The 12,156-nt window shown below is 37.3% G+C and overlaps 1 protein-coding gene across 4 annotated transcripts in view; it reads right to left on the bottom strand.

The window, feature by feature from the left end:
- The window catches only part of HMGB1 (high mobility group box 1), a 59,644-nt gene extending 47,539 nt beyond the window's left edge, over positions 1-12,105 (bottom strand). For 3 of the 4 annotated variants that reach the window (XM_068930122.1, XM_068930121.1, XM_068930125.1), the window contains exons 1-2: positions 12,026-12,105; positions 16-190 (exon numbers count right to left, since the gene is read on the bottom strand). The gene's annotated coding sequence lies outside the window, so the exon portion shown is untranslated. The remainder of the gene's footprint in view (positions 1-15; positions 191-12,025) is intronic. The other variant, XM_068930123.1, reaches the window with a different exon arrangement.
- Positions 12,106-12,156: the final 51 nt, after the last annotated feature.

Genomic DNA, 12,156 nt, shown 5'->3' with positions numbered 1-12,156 from the left:
AGACAAAGCACCTACCCGAACTTGACAAAGCACCTCTTTGCTGCATCAGTACTATTTCCCAAATGAAGACTCTTCTTTGCAAATAAGTTAGCCTTCTTCAGATCTTTATTCTGTGGCACAGGCTCCTCCAAATGGCAGAATGAATGTACTGCCATTACTGAAAATGTACAGATAATCTGAAGAAAATGAACTGAAAGAAAGAAATACGGCAGCTTTATTTTAATTATGCAAACATATTGCAAAAACTTGACTTAGTTTTTTAGAATTTTTATTATTTATAAATAACATTTTAGAATACACAGAGGAAATGTGTAAGCACTGACTGATAAAGTGAATATAAATTACTTTTGTAATTCAGCTAGATGGGCAGTTAATATTATTTGAGCAGAAATGCACAGCTACAGAACTTTCATTTATGCTACACTGGAGCACCATCAGGACAAATCTTAAGGTTGTTTCTTTTATAGTGGGCACTCTGAGAAGAAGTTTTCACTATGGCATCTATCATGATACATAGGTTTTCAGAGAACATGCAATTTAGAAATATCTTCTAGTAGTTCAAGTTATGCCTCCCACTGTGAGTTACTTTGTAACTGCAAATACCGAATGATAGGTACCATCATTATGCCAGTATCTCCAGCTTTAGATGATTACCCTTAGTTCCTCACAACTTTCTCTAATGTTTTGGAATGTATATGGTATATTTTACCTTGGACACTTATTTCAGGACAAGATTAATCATTTATAAGATAGATGTCTAGAAGCATAATTTGATGAATGCCTATTTTCGTAGGAGATCCAAATCAAAAAAATATGACCTTTCTCCTGCTTCTTGTTCTTGTGCCACATCCTTCTTTGTGCAGATATATCTACTTACGGAGCTGCTCAGAAAACCGATTTGAGGAACTAATTTGCAGTAAAAATACTGCTTTTCACAGACTCATTTTTTAAGTCAGGATTAATTCTCTGATTCAAGTCACTGCATCGCAACACAAAGGGCTGTGCTAAAACAACAGAAGGGAAATGGAGAGAATAAGAGCATGAAGCTAATTGCAGCTACTAATAGCAGCACTTCTGAAACCACCGTTTCTCACCTAAGATTAAGTTACACGAAAGCCACATGAGGTGTTCCTGTACTGTTTGTCCCCTTCCTTTCCATCCCCGCATCACAGTTCACCATCCCCTCAACTGCACCAAAATCAGTGCTTGTAGGACCACACCAAAATGTTTTGGTTCACACAGACAGTTTTGAAAAAAGCCCATACATTGTAAATTTAATAAGCTGGAATGAACTGCACGCTGAAAGAGGATATATGAATACATATGTGGATGTGTCTTTTTCCACTAACAACAGAAGCAATTTAGACATGACAATCACTGTTTAGACAGCTAAAGACAGCAGAGATTTGCACTGCTTTATATGTCTAGCTAGGTTTTGCCTGACCCTTTATAACTTGAATCCACTAACAGATTTCAACCAAATTTGTCAAAGAGGAAGGTTCGAAAGTCATTCACAGTTTGAATAAGAATTCAAACATTTCAAAATTGCAGGTGCTGGCTGGATGAATAGACAAGAAAGATCCACGGACTGCCCGGATTGAAGTAAAGGCTGCAGCATAAGCCCATGTTATTAGAGAAACATGCACATGTGTGCACCTTATAAATATCCCAGCTGTACTTGATGCTTGTAATTATCTGCAAGATACAACTACATAAGTAATTAGGGTGTGATAGTCCTTACGCTCACAGAACTACATGACTATTCATTTAGTACTCCAATCTACATACTTGGCATTAACATATGGACTGTGGGTCTGCAAATTCCACGACTGCTCCTTGCACTCAGTTTAAAAGTAGGGTATACGCAACACTTGCTAGCTTCCAGGCTTCTGGCACAGGATCTCATCTTAAAGAGGCACATTCTTGTTAGCAGATCAGCCACTTCATTCTTAAGAACCACTGAAGGAATGAATCTCATCTAGTCTTTATGATTTAGGCTTAGGGGTCTTTATTCTAGTACTTGATCTTTTGATACCTCACTCTCTAATCCGATAACCAGATAATGCCTCATCAACGATATCTGACAAGAATAAAAACATCCACAACATGTTTTGTGTTGAAGAGCAACACAAATAAATCGTTCAGCTCCTTCCTCGAACCTTTTATTCCTTTTAATTCTCTTCCGTACTCCCTAATAGTCCAGGAGACCCGAGAAGTCCGTAACATATTGCTTATTTCTTCTACTCGGATAATTCTCCCTTTTCTTTTTAAATAAAAACATACAGGCAGCCAAATATTTTCCCAAAATACACTGCTAAATTTAAGACACAACAACAGCCATCTTATGTTACTTTGGCTAATCCACACATTTGAAAGGGTTAAAATGTTAAATAAAAATATTTTTAGTCACGTGGACATGAAAGCAATTGCCCTTTTACAATCAATAATTGTGAGGTTTCCTCCCTCCTCACCAACTTACCTAAAAGTAAATAAAATTAAAAAATATTAAATGAGAACAGTTAATCATATATCAGTATGTATAAGTTTTAGCCCAACACAGGAAGAAAATCCATATATATTTGGATGAGAAGGATCATAGTACTGTTCAGTCAAATACTATTTCTAAAATAATGGCCAGGACTATTCACCCTAAAATACACTTAACACTTTATTTACTACACTCAGGTAGTTGTAGCAACATGCACATATATTCAGAAACTACATAGTAAGTTCTTACAGTTTTTTATTTTTTTAATAAAAAATTCCATCTCACATTCCAAGTCCTTGTTTTGGAAAGTTTTTAGGGCCAAAAGAAATACAGTGTATTTGCAAACTATTCAGGCATTTATATTTGGCTTTCTTTTAAACCCAGGCCATTATTGTTACTAGTTTATCAATGACATCTTCTAGGATGCATCATTTCACTTACCATGTTCATGAAGAAAGAAACGATGCAGTGTGGTCTCTACAAGCCTTTCTCACTCAGACTGCTAGCATGCACTGATGTCTTTGCTACTAGAGCCTCAGTGCCAGCAGGACCTGAAACTGTTTGAATATGCGTAGTGCACAAATAAAGCATCAAATTTTCAGGCACTCTGCTCTGCACAAGTTTCAACGCTGAAACTGAGTAAACTGTATACAATCAGATGTGAAGGAATTTAATTTAATATACAAAAAGGAATAGTGCATTTCTCTTACTGTTTTAAATGTTAAACTTGGGTCAAATTTGCATCTCCATACTGCACAACATGATGCAATAGGTAAAATATTTGCAACAATTTACTAGGGCTTGGCTTATTTCATTTATATAAATAAGTAAATGGAGTATCTATTTGCACAATAGAAGTAGGTTACTCACAGACTCATTCTGCATGGAAGGGACCTCAGAGGTCATCTAGTTCAAATTATTGCTCAAAGTAGGGTCAATATCTGAATACTCATTAATCATACAGGCCATACTCCTAACCTTGCACACAACTAATCACATGTAATCTTTAATCAGAGCCACTCAACTGACTGATGGGATTACTTGTCTGCAGAAAGGTTTGTGGGACCAGCTATTTGCCACACATATTCATAAGCATGGTACTTTATTGCAGCTCCCAATTATGCCTGTGATGGAAGTGTGATACTGTTCACGTTAAACATACTTTAAGTAGGTACTGTTGAGAGCAGTTTTGGAAGCGGGCCTGCTGTACACAAGTAGATTTTGGTACATGAGAACAGGGCAGAGCAGAGTAGAAGACGACAGATCATTAAGTGAGACAGGTAGCACAGAGTAGGGTCCAGGTTTCAGCTGTATTTCACAGGCTGATGGACATAGGACAGAAGTCCTGATCTGAGAGGTATTTACACAACTGGAGAAATTAGGGACTATTGGTGCCAATGGCATTAATCAGCCATGCCAGTGACTAAACCTCAACAAAATAAGTTTGGGAACCTCTGGTTTCGTACTGTGGTTTTATTTTGTTCCCTTAATTTTGCTCTGATAAGGATTTCCATTCTGGATTTGTATTCAAATTTTATACATTTTCTTTCATGCATGAAGAAATAATTTAACATGGTACAGCATTACTTATCAAAAAAAAAAATCTAAATGTAAAATACTTCAACTTTTTTCTTTTTACAAAATCCCGATTGCCCAACAACACAAGCTGAATTACAATGGAAACTTGCCTTTCACTAATTCAGTAAAGTCCCTATGTTCTGAAGCATGAAACACAGTAACAATTTATCTATGCTAGATAGTGATACATTAACTCTACCACACTAATTAAAGAGAAAAAAAACCCTCATCTTGTAAACAATGATTTAAAAACTTATTACCTGCTATTATAGATAACTTCAGATATGAATATAACTTATTTAAAATTAAGTTTATGCAATACAACTGAAAGAGTAAAGAATGTTTTATTTGGTTCATTTATCAGGACGTTGTGGTCATTTTTATTGAGGGTGGACCCTTTAGTGTATATTAGAAATGCTCTTTAAATGGTTAAAACAGCAACAAGAAACAAACAGCAGCAAGATACAAAGAAAGAGAGAGACTGGTTGCACACTTCAGCAGGTTTGATAATCTTGTTGTTCTTAGACCTATCTTAAAAGCATTTTAAAACATCAGCAGTTTAAAACGTTTTTAGCATATGCTTAAATTATTTTACAGTTCAAGACATTTATATTTATTTTAGTCTTAATTGTCCATTAAAAAAAAAAAAATTTAGACTTCTCAACAAACTTTTCTGCCAGTGTGTAAGATGCAGAAGTTAGGTCACATGATGCACTAGCCACACAGTCATAGAAGGGCCATGGTTAACAGATGAAGGTAGGAAGCTACTGCTGGACTTTTAAGTGTAAATAACACCAAGTAATAATGTTACACACATCTTTATACAGCAGACTACAAATCAGACTGACCACTAAATCTAGCTTGTAGTCCTAATGCTGAAAAGCAGCGAAAGCACTGCATTGAATATGCATGTGAGGCAGCCTGGTTGCTGAACAGCAAGAGGCAGGAACTGAGCAAGCAATCCTACAGCTCAAAGTGACAGATCAGATGGGTCCACAAACTGACAGCACCTTTAACAACAAAATTTCAAGCTTAATCTTGAATAATTTTATCTTATAGTAAAGTCCAAAAAAAAATCTAATATTTTGCTGGTTAATGAAGCTGAATAGTTATTCTGCTAAACTTTTCAGTGACCTTTTAATATCAAACTGTACTGCTCTAGTATTTTAGAATGTAAAGCTTTACTAAAGAGTACTTCTTTGCAACAAAAGAAACCGTATTTGCCTGTTTGTTGCAACCTTGTATAGTAGTTGGCATTCTAGTTGAACAGGAAGCTCAACAAGTCACTGTCCTGGCACCACCTCTGAGGGAAGAGCAACACATTGTTCCAGGAGACACTCTCGTAATATTGTATAAAGACAGATCCACCCAAAGCTTGCTAGGTGCTGCTGCCATAAAAAAGGCAGTTTAGCAGATGGCTGGTACTGAGTTTTGGCCAAGGTGCCAAAATACTTCCCTGACAACTCTGACTAGAAAACAAAAAAAAGACAGTTTTGAGTGGCAAATATCATGTGTTGTTTACAGACGACATGAAACTCATGCATCAACACATCACAGATTATATGAAAATTACCAGTATGCCCAGTTAATATCATTTGTGGTATAAGACAAGGGCATTATCAGAATGAAAAGGACAACTATAGCCATTCTCTTTTGTTCTAAAGTGAAAGGTAGAAACTATACTTTATGTAGAAAAATTACTGAACATTATCACTGATTTGGAACAAATTATTTCTCGCTTCAAAGTACAGAGAAAGGTCAAGAGATTGACAGGGAAGAGGATATATAATTAGAGGAAGCTAACTGGCCTGTAAGTTGCAAATAGGACAATGAGAAGGGTGATAAATTTTCATCAGCAAACAAGAGGGTAGTGACACTTTCTCTTGGCTAGCATTTGAACTATTGATGTTTTGGACTCCAGGGGAAAAGAAAAAGAAGTCTTGAAATAAATGTTTTGCTTCTCTCCCTCTGACAACACACAGCCTAAGAATTATAGAAAAAGAGTTTACACAAAGGGTTTTTTTTTTTTTTGAGAAGGACAGTAGTTTTCAGATCTAAGATGTTTGTTTTTTGAGGGTGAAGAATCACATGTGTTCTTACAGCAATCAGCACAATGAAACTGAATGATGATGCGGCCTCTCAGCGTCACCACGAAATAAAAATTGACATATAAAAATATTTGTGTCCAACACTTCATAAAGACTTTTTTTGTGTTCAGTGAATCCTACCTGAAGAGTATGGATTGATACTGCTAGATTAATTAGCCATTTCACAAATATGCATTTAATCTAGGTCTGATGCTAAATTTTTAGACTTAAAAACAAACAAAAGAACCTGAAGAATATTTCAAATGCAGGAAAGATTTTGCAAAGGCTTAGAGGCATATTTGACTTCACACACAAGTTGTAGATAGTTTGCTAACCTTGGTGTGACACCTGCACAGTTTTGTGGCGAGAAAAAAAAAAAAAAACAGAAATATACAACACGTGAGCAACTAGAGAAAGAAGAGGCAAGATAGGTATTTTCAAACTCTTCAAAATAAGTAGAAGTCTTTTTTTGCATTTATACAGTACATATTAGGATGAGATTCCAGTAACTGAAGCCTCTGTTCACACGTAACATCAATAACTACAACGATAAGAGCATCCTTACACAGGATAAGTGATTTCTTAAATTTGTTTGTAGAGTGCAAAAATCCAAGACTAAGTCAGATAAAGACTACTAGATAATGTTTGCTAGTATCGCCATAAATTTCAGCTACAGTGTCTAAAAGTACTGGAAAGAAAAGTCTCTAATGGTTAGATAACAATATGTCAGTGTAGGTTTAATCAGATAAGTAAGAATAAATTATCTGTCACTATTGTAAGCTTTTCCCAGAATATGTCATTGTTTCTCTTTCTTTCTCAGTATGGAGAGGCAAGTTATAGATTATAACTAGAGCTGCTTAATGTCTCAGTCAGCAACTACGTTATTTAATAATCTTGGTTCTTGTAACATCCAAATCAAGTTGTGCAGGCAAGACATTTAGAAACTTCTTCCAAGGCTCACAACGGTTCAACATTTATTTTCAGCAGAATAAATAGGTAACCTTCAAAGTTTCTTTGAAAACAGAATGAAATAATCAGATCTTTTATTTGAGAGAGTCATATGTTACATCAAATATTGTATACTTGCATAAATATCATTTGGAGTTTATTTCCATTTTATAAACGGAAATCACCAAAGAGAAACTGAGCACTTGTTTTACATCACACCAATTTTCTCAAGTCCTGTAAAATACTATGTTCAGCTGACATTGCTGAAAATCATCTTTCTCAAAAATAATGAACCCTCTTACTGGCAAAATATTTTTGAATCCTGCCAGAAGTTGATCATTTAAAACTATAACGACTAAGAAAAAAAAAAGAAACACAAATCTCAGACTTTCATGCAGAAGAACAGAAAGCTGGTACAAAGGCCAAAGGTAAAAGGGAGAGCTAGAAATCAAATATAACCCAGCTCTAAAGAGCAAAACCAATAAACAAAACCAGTGCGAGACCAGAAACCAACAGATTATACTTCACCATCAAATATTATCCATGCTTAGTTCACCTAAGCATTTCAAAACACCACACTTGCACTACCCTTTTTATTTTGCATATCTTTCAAGTAACGTATCTCCAAACTTTCACATCAGTTTTTAAAGTCCTCACCATCAAAATTAAGCCAGCTAAGACCATTGCTCTTACAGAGCAGCGACCCGAATCTTGTTTTAACTGTTGCTACATTATCTCATCTAATGGCCAAGTCAATTTCTTCAATCAAGATTAACAAAATACCCTTCTATTTATGCCGATGTGTGATGCAATACCATGATGCCATCAGAATATACTCAGCCTATACTGGAAAAATCCCAGGGACACAAGCACACAACACAGCAGTCATGATCAGATCAAACATCACCTATCTTTACACTGGTTTGTGAAGGCAAATTTCACCATGCTACTTTCCCACTAGAAATTCTGCTACAGGCAATCCACTTCTGAAAATCCCAAAGCTAGTAGGTTAGGACTATTTGTTCCCTACTGGAATAGGGTCAGAAGCCTAGATGTGCTAGGACAGGGAGGTAAAATAACTCTGAGAACAGAATGAAAACCAAGAAAAAAATATTTTGATGGCCTGCTGCAGTTCTCAAGTGTAAATCTTTGCAGTGATTTCACAGAACTTTAAATCAGGCCTAAAGTTTTCAGTACAGGACAGTTCTTCTTCAAGACAGCACCTTTTCACTACAAAACAGAGAAGATACTCCTGTTAAGGATGACAAAAGCCATCCCTAAGAACTCGGGAACAAAAAGAATCCACCTCTAACTCAGAGCAGCGAGGAGATTCCTCTTGCTTTGGGCTAGGCTACAGACACCATAGTATGAAAACAATGTAACAGTTATCTTCAAAAACACAGCAAATAACAAATTCAAGCTGTTCAGTAATACAAATGGCAGAGAAACTACAAAAATATCTTATAGGAGGCTACTTCTCCAGAGAAAAGGATTTAAATAGGCCAGCAGTTGACAAAAAGAAAAAAATGCCTAATGTTTTGGCTAATGATTTTATAATATCTGTCTCAAAAAAAAGATATCCCTTTCTTTGGTTAAAATATTACAATGCAATAGTCAAGGGATACAGTATGTACATATTAAACTCAGTAATGTTAGTAGTAATGTAATATTCCACTCTGTGGACCTAAAGCTAGTTGTGAAAATGCAAGAAGGTTTACAGTCACAGCAATCTTGACTTTATGTAGGTTAAAAAGTATCAAAGTTATGATTAGTGTGACTGTAAACCTTTTTGTAGTATATATATTTAAGTAACATCAATAAAGTACTGTAAGTTTTTCCAAAAAAATGTAACAGGAATACAGTAACTAAGTAACTAAATGTACATTTTCAAAAAGGCCTTTTGCAATTGCAGATTTCAATTTTCCTTTGTTAGCTTTTTAAAAAAAGAAAAGCAAAACTAAGCAAACATAAACCCTGAGAAATGAAACCTTCAGAGTTCAGTTGGTACCTCCCACTCCCTACTCAGCTTCCCAGGGACCATCACACAGTGACAATCTGGTTAGGAGTCAGCTGCCAACGGGTACATAATTTGCATGCAAAAACATTTCTAGAAGACACACGTGAATAGCATATGTTCTCAGCCTGAGTATAATCTCTTAACTACATCCCTAAAATATTATTTCCCCAACTTTCATAATTATTTTCCAGGTAATGATTCCTGATATAGATATGTTACTCTTTGAAAATAAAATATATACTGAGTCTTAAACTACATTCATTTTAGAGTTCTCCTTGTATTTAAAAAAAAAAAGTCTCTATAGAGTAATTTTCCCCCTCATATGGTAGTCTTCCCCCTCATATCTGAGAAACCTACTCCTCTTCTCCCACAAAAGAGAGAGTTTCTTTTTTTTTTTTTTTTTTTGCCAGTTATGCTACATGTTCAATTCACATGCCAAAAGACTTCAGTCATGGAAAGTATCCATTCCAGATACATGTTCTAGAAGTGTAATAATGCATGAAAACAAATTAATACTTAAATTGTTTTAAAATCTTTACCATGGATGTAATTATGAAGTGTACAAATATTTGAAAACAGAACACAACAACAGACTTCAATTCAGACAGTTAAATCAGATATGTAGTACAATTGCCTGAATCAAAGCAGTTTCGAAAATCCTATCAGAACACCTTTTTGCTCTTCCTGTGTTAACTAAAGCTAATTTAAAAAAAAAAAAAACAAATAAAAATGCAAGTTAAATTAAGACCAGCCATAAGCCATGTGCACATATATGGTTAGCTAATTTCATTGAATTGACACAACATGTCAGAGACAATAACATTTAAATAAATAGCAACTCTCACTAGTTTCCAAAATTGTTACCAGTCCACATCTGGAAAGCTTAAACCAAATCCTGGTGACTCTCGAGTTTGATTACATAGAAGCTATTACTTTAGGATCATTTTGTTCAGGTTAAATGAAGTTCTACTGTTTTGTGAGTTAAAATACTTAGTTTCTTTTCTTTGCTAAAATGTAAACCCCTTTCCTCAGATCTCTATGAATATGCACACACATGAGACATTCTCTCTTTATATGGAAAGGCTCAGATCTGTAACCTTTCTTTGGCCCAAGAAAGGTCTTTCCTTTATTCAACCTGAATGTCAAGGGGAACAAACAAGAAACACCAGTAAATGACTCTGTGGCGCTACACAGCATTTAAAAAATACCTGGTAAATAAATCAATTTACCCCAGAAGTTGGGGAAAAAAGATAAAACAGAGAATGGTCAGCTTTAAAATCTTAACAGCTTCAGGGCATGAGGTCCAACTGATACGAGAACTGAAATCTATATTGGAGCTTTTCCAAAGCCAGCTCACACTAATAAGGAAAAAGTCTACTTTAGTCATGCAGGATCACATACAAACTCACACAGGCAAACAACTCTTACCACATCATCTGATAGGCAGTGTACACTTAAAACAAAAGCATATGTTTGATGGAAGTTCAAAACAAAACAATAGACTCTAGTCACCCCTGGGAAAAGCAAAAGTTTAAACTATAATTAACATAAGTTAAAAAATTATTACTGAAATTAAGATACAGAGCATACATTAATTTTCACACATTCAAGCCCTGTAATTTAAACATAAGAACATATTACTAGGACTAAAGAAACCTAGAATGCCATGAGGCAAATCATTATACAAGTACCACTATCCACTGAAACTACTTAACATTGTTCAATGTATTGCATTACTCTACCAGTTTTAACAGTCACCTTCATCAGTTGAAAAAGACTTGAAATACACATACTCTATTTAATGTGCTATGTATGTAGAAAGGCCAACCTCAACAGCTGTAGAGACACTCATTTCCCTGTCCTATTCAACATACCTCAAAGTGCTTTACGTTTCTGATGGGAGCACACAGAAAAAGTACCTGCTCCACAATAAAAGCACTAATGAATCAAACCCCAAGACCAAATAAAGAACCACCCCTCACAAAATTACCACTGAATTTCATTGCAATCTTTCACCAGCCAGGAAAACTTCTTCCTCCAACAGAGGAAAATATCCCAAAACATTAATTCTAATTTCAAAATATTGCCAAAGGAATCAAAGGAAGAGTAACTACAGCAAAAAAGGAAAACAAAAATGGATCTCAACAGAACCATTACATAGCAAATTATTTCACAATTCCAAACATACAAAGCTAAACACTTTTTAAAATCAAATGAAGAGGAAGGCACCAGCAAACCGGAGACAGATAAAATACAAGACATTTCTCATGCCATCGCTAGAACAATTTCCTGAGTCATCCCATTCTTCAGCCCCGGGAGCAGCCTGGCTAGGGCCGCGCTAACAGACTTCTCAGCGTTGCCGAAGCAGAGCGTTGACCTAAACGCGGCTGCTATCCAGCTCCTTGCAGTTCACGCTGGAGGAAGAGGGGCCGATATGGATTTCAGAACTTGCATCAAATGCTTAAGCTATTTCAGCTTGATACTGCCAGCGCAGAAACGCTCCTGGAAACTGACAGTCCTGAACGAAACCTCCAAAAACGACCGCGAGAAACATTCTAAGCTACCTAATCGGACAGGCTCTTTTTATTTTAAAAAAAAAAAAAAACACCCGTCGGCCAGCGCCGACGCCTCCAGCCGGGAGGGAGCTGGGACGGGCCGGGCTGCGGCGGCGAGGCCGGGCCCGCTGAGGCGGCGGGTGCCGGGCCTCCTGCGCCAGCGCCCGCGGGGAGGCACGGAAGGGGGGAGGCGGCGGGGGGAGGACGCAGGTAGGGCCGCGCCGCGCCCTCCTCCCGGGGCCAGCCCACACGGGGCGGGCGGCCCGGCCCGGCCCGGCCCGGCCCGCCGCTCCCCTCCCCTCGCTCCGCCCCGAGGAGGAAGGAAAAAAGGAGGAGGGAGGAGAGGAAATACCTCCGCCGCTCCTCGCCCCAGCGCCGGCCACCGCGCAGGCCCTCACCCGCCGGCTGGCGGCGGCTCCGCGGCCGTTGGCTGCCGGGAGCGGAGCGGGGCGGGGCCGGCATGGCGGCGGGGGCGCGCGCGCC

The sequence above is a fragment of the Struthio camelus genome, chromosome 1, assembly GCF_040807025.1.
Source record: "Struthio camelus isolate bStrCam1 chromosome 1, bStrCam1.hap1, whole genome shotgun sequence".
Taxonomy (NCBI): Eukaryota; Metazoa; Chordata; class Aves; order Struthioniformes; family Struthionidae; genus Struthio; species Struthio camelus.
The sequence above is the reverse complement of the archived record's forward strand: the minus strand, read 5'-3'. Positions and strand labels throughout refer to the sequence as shown.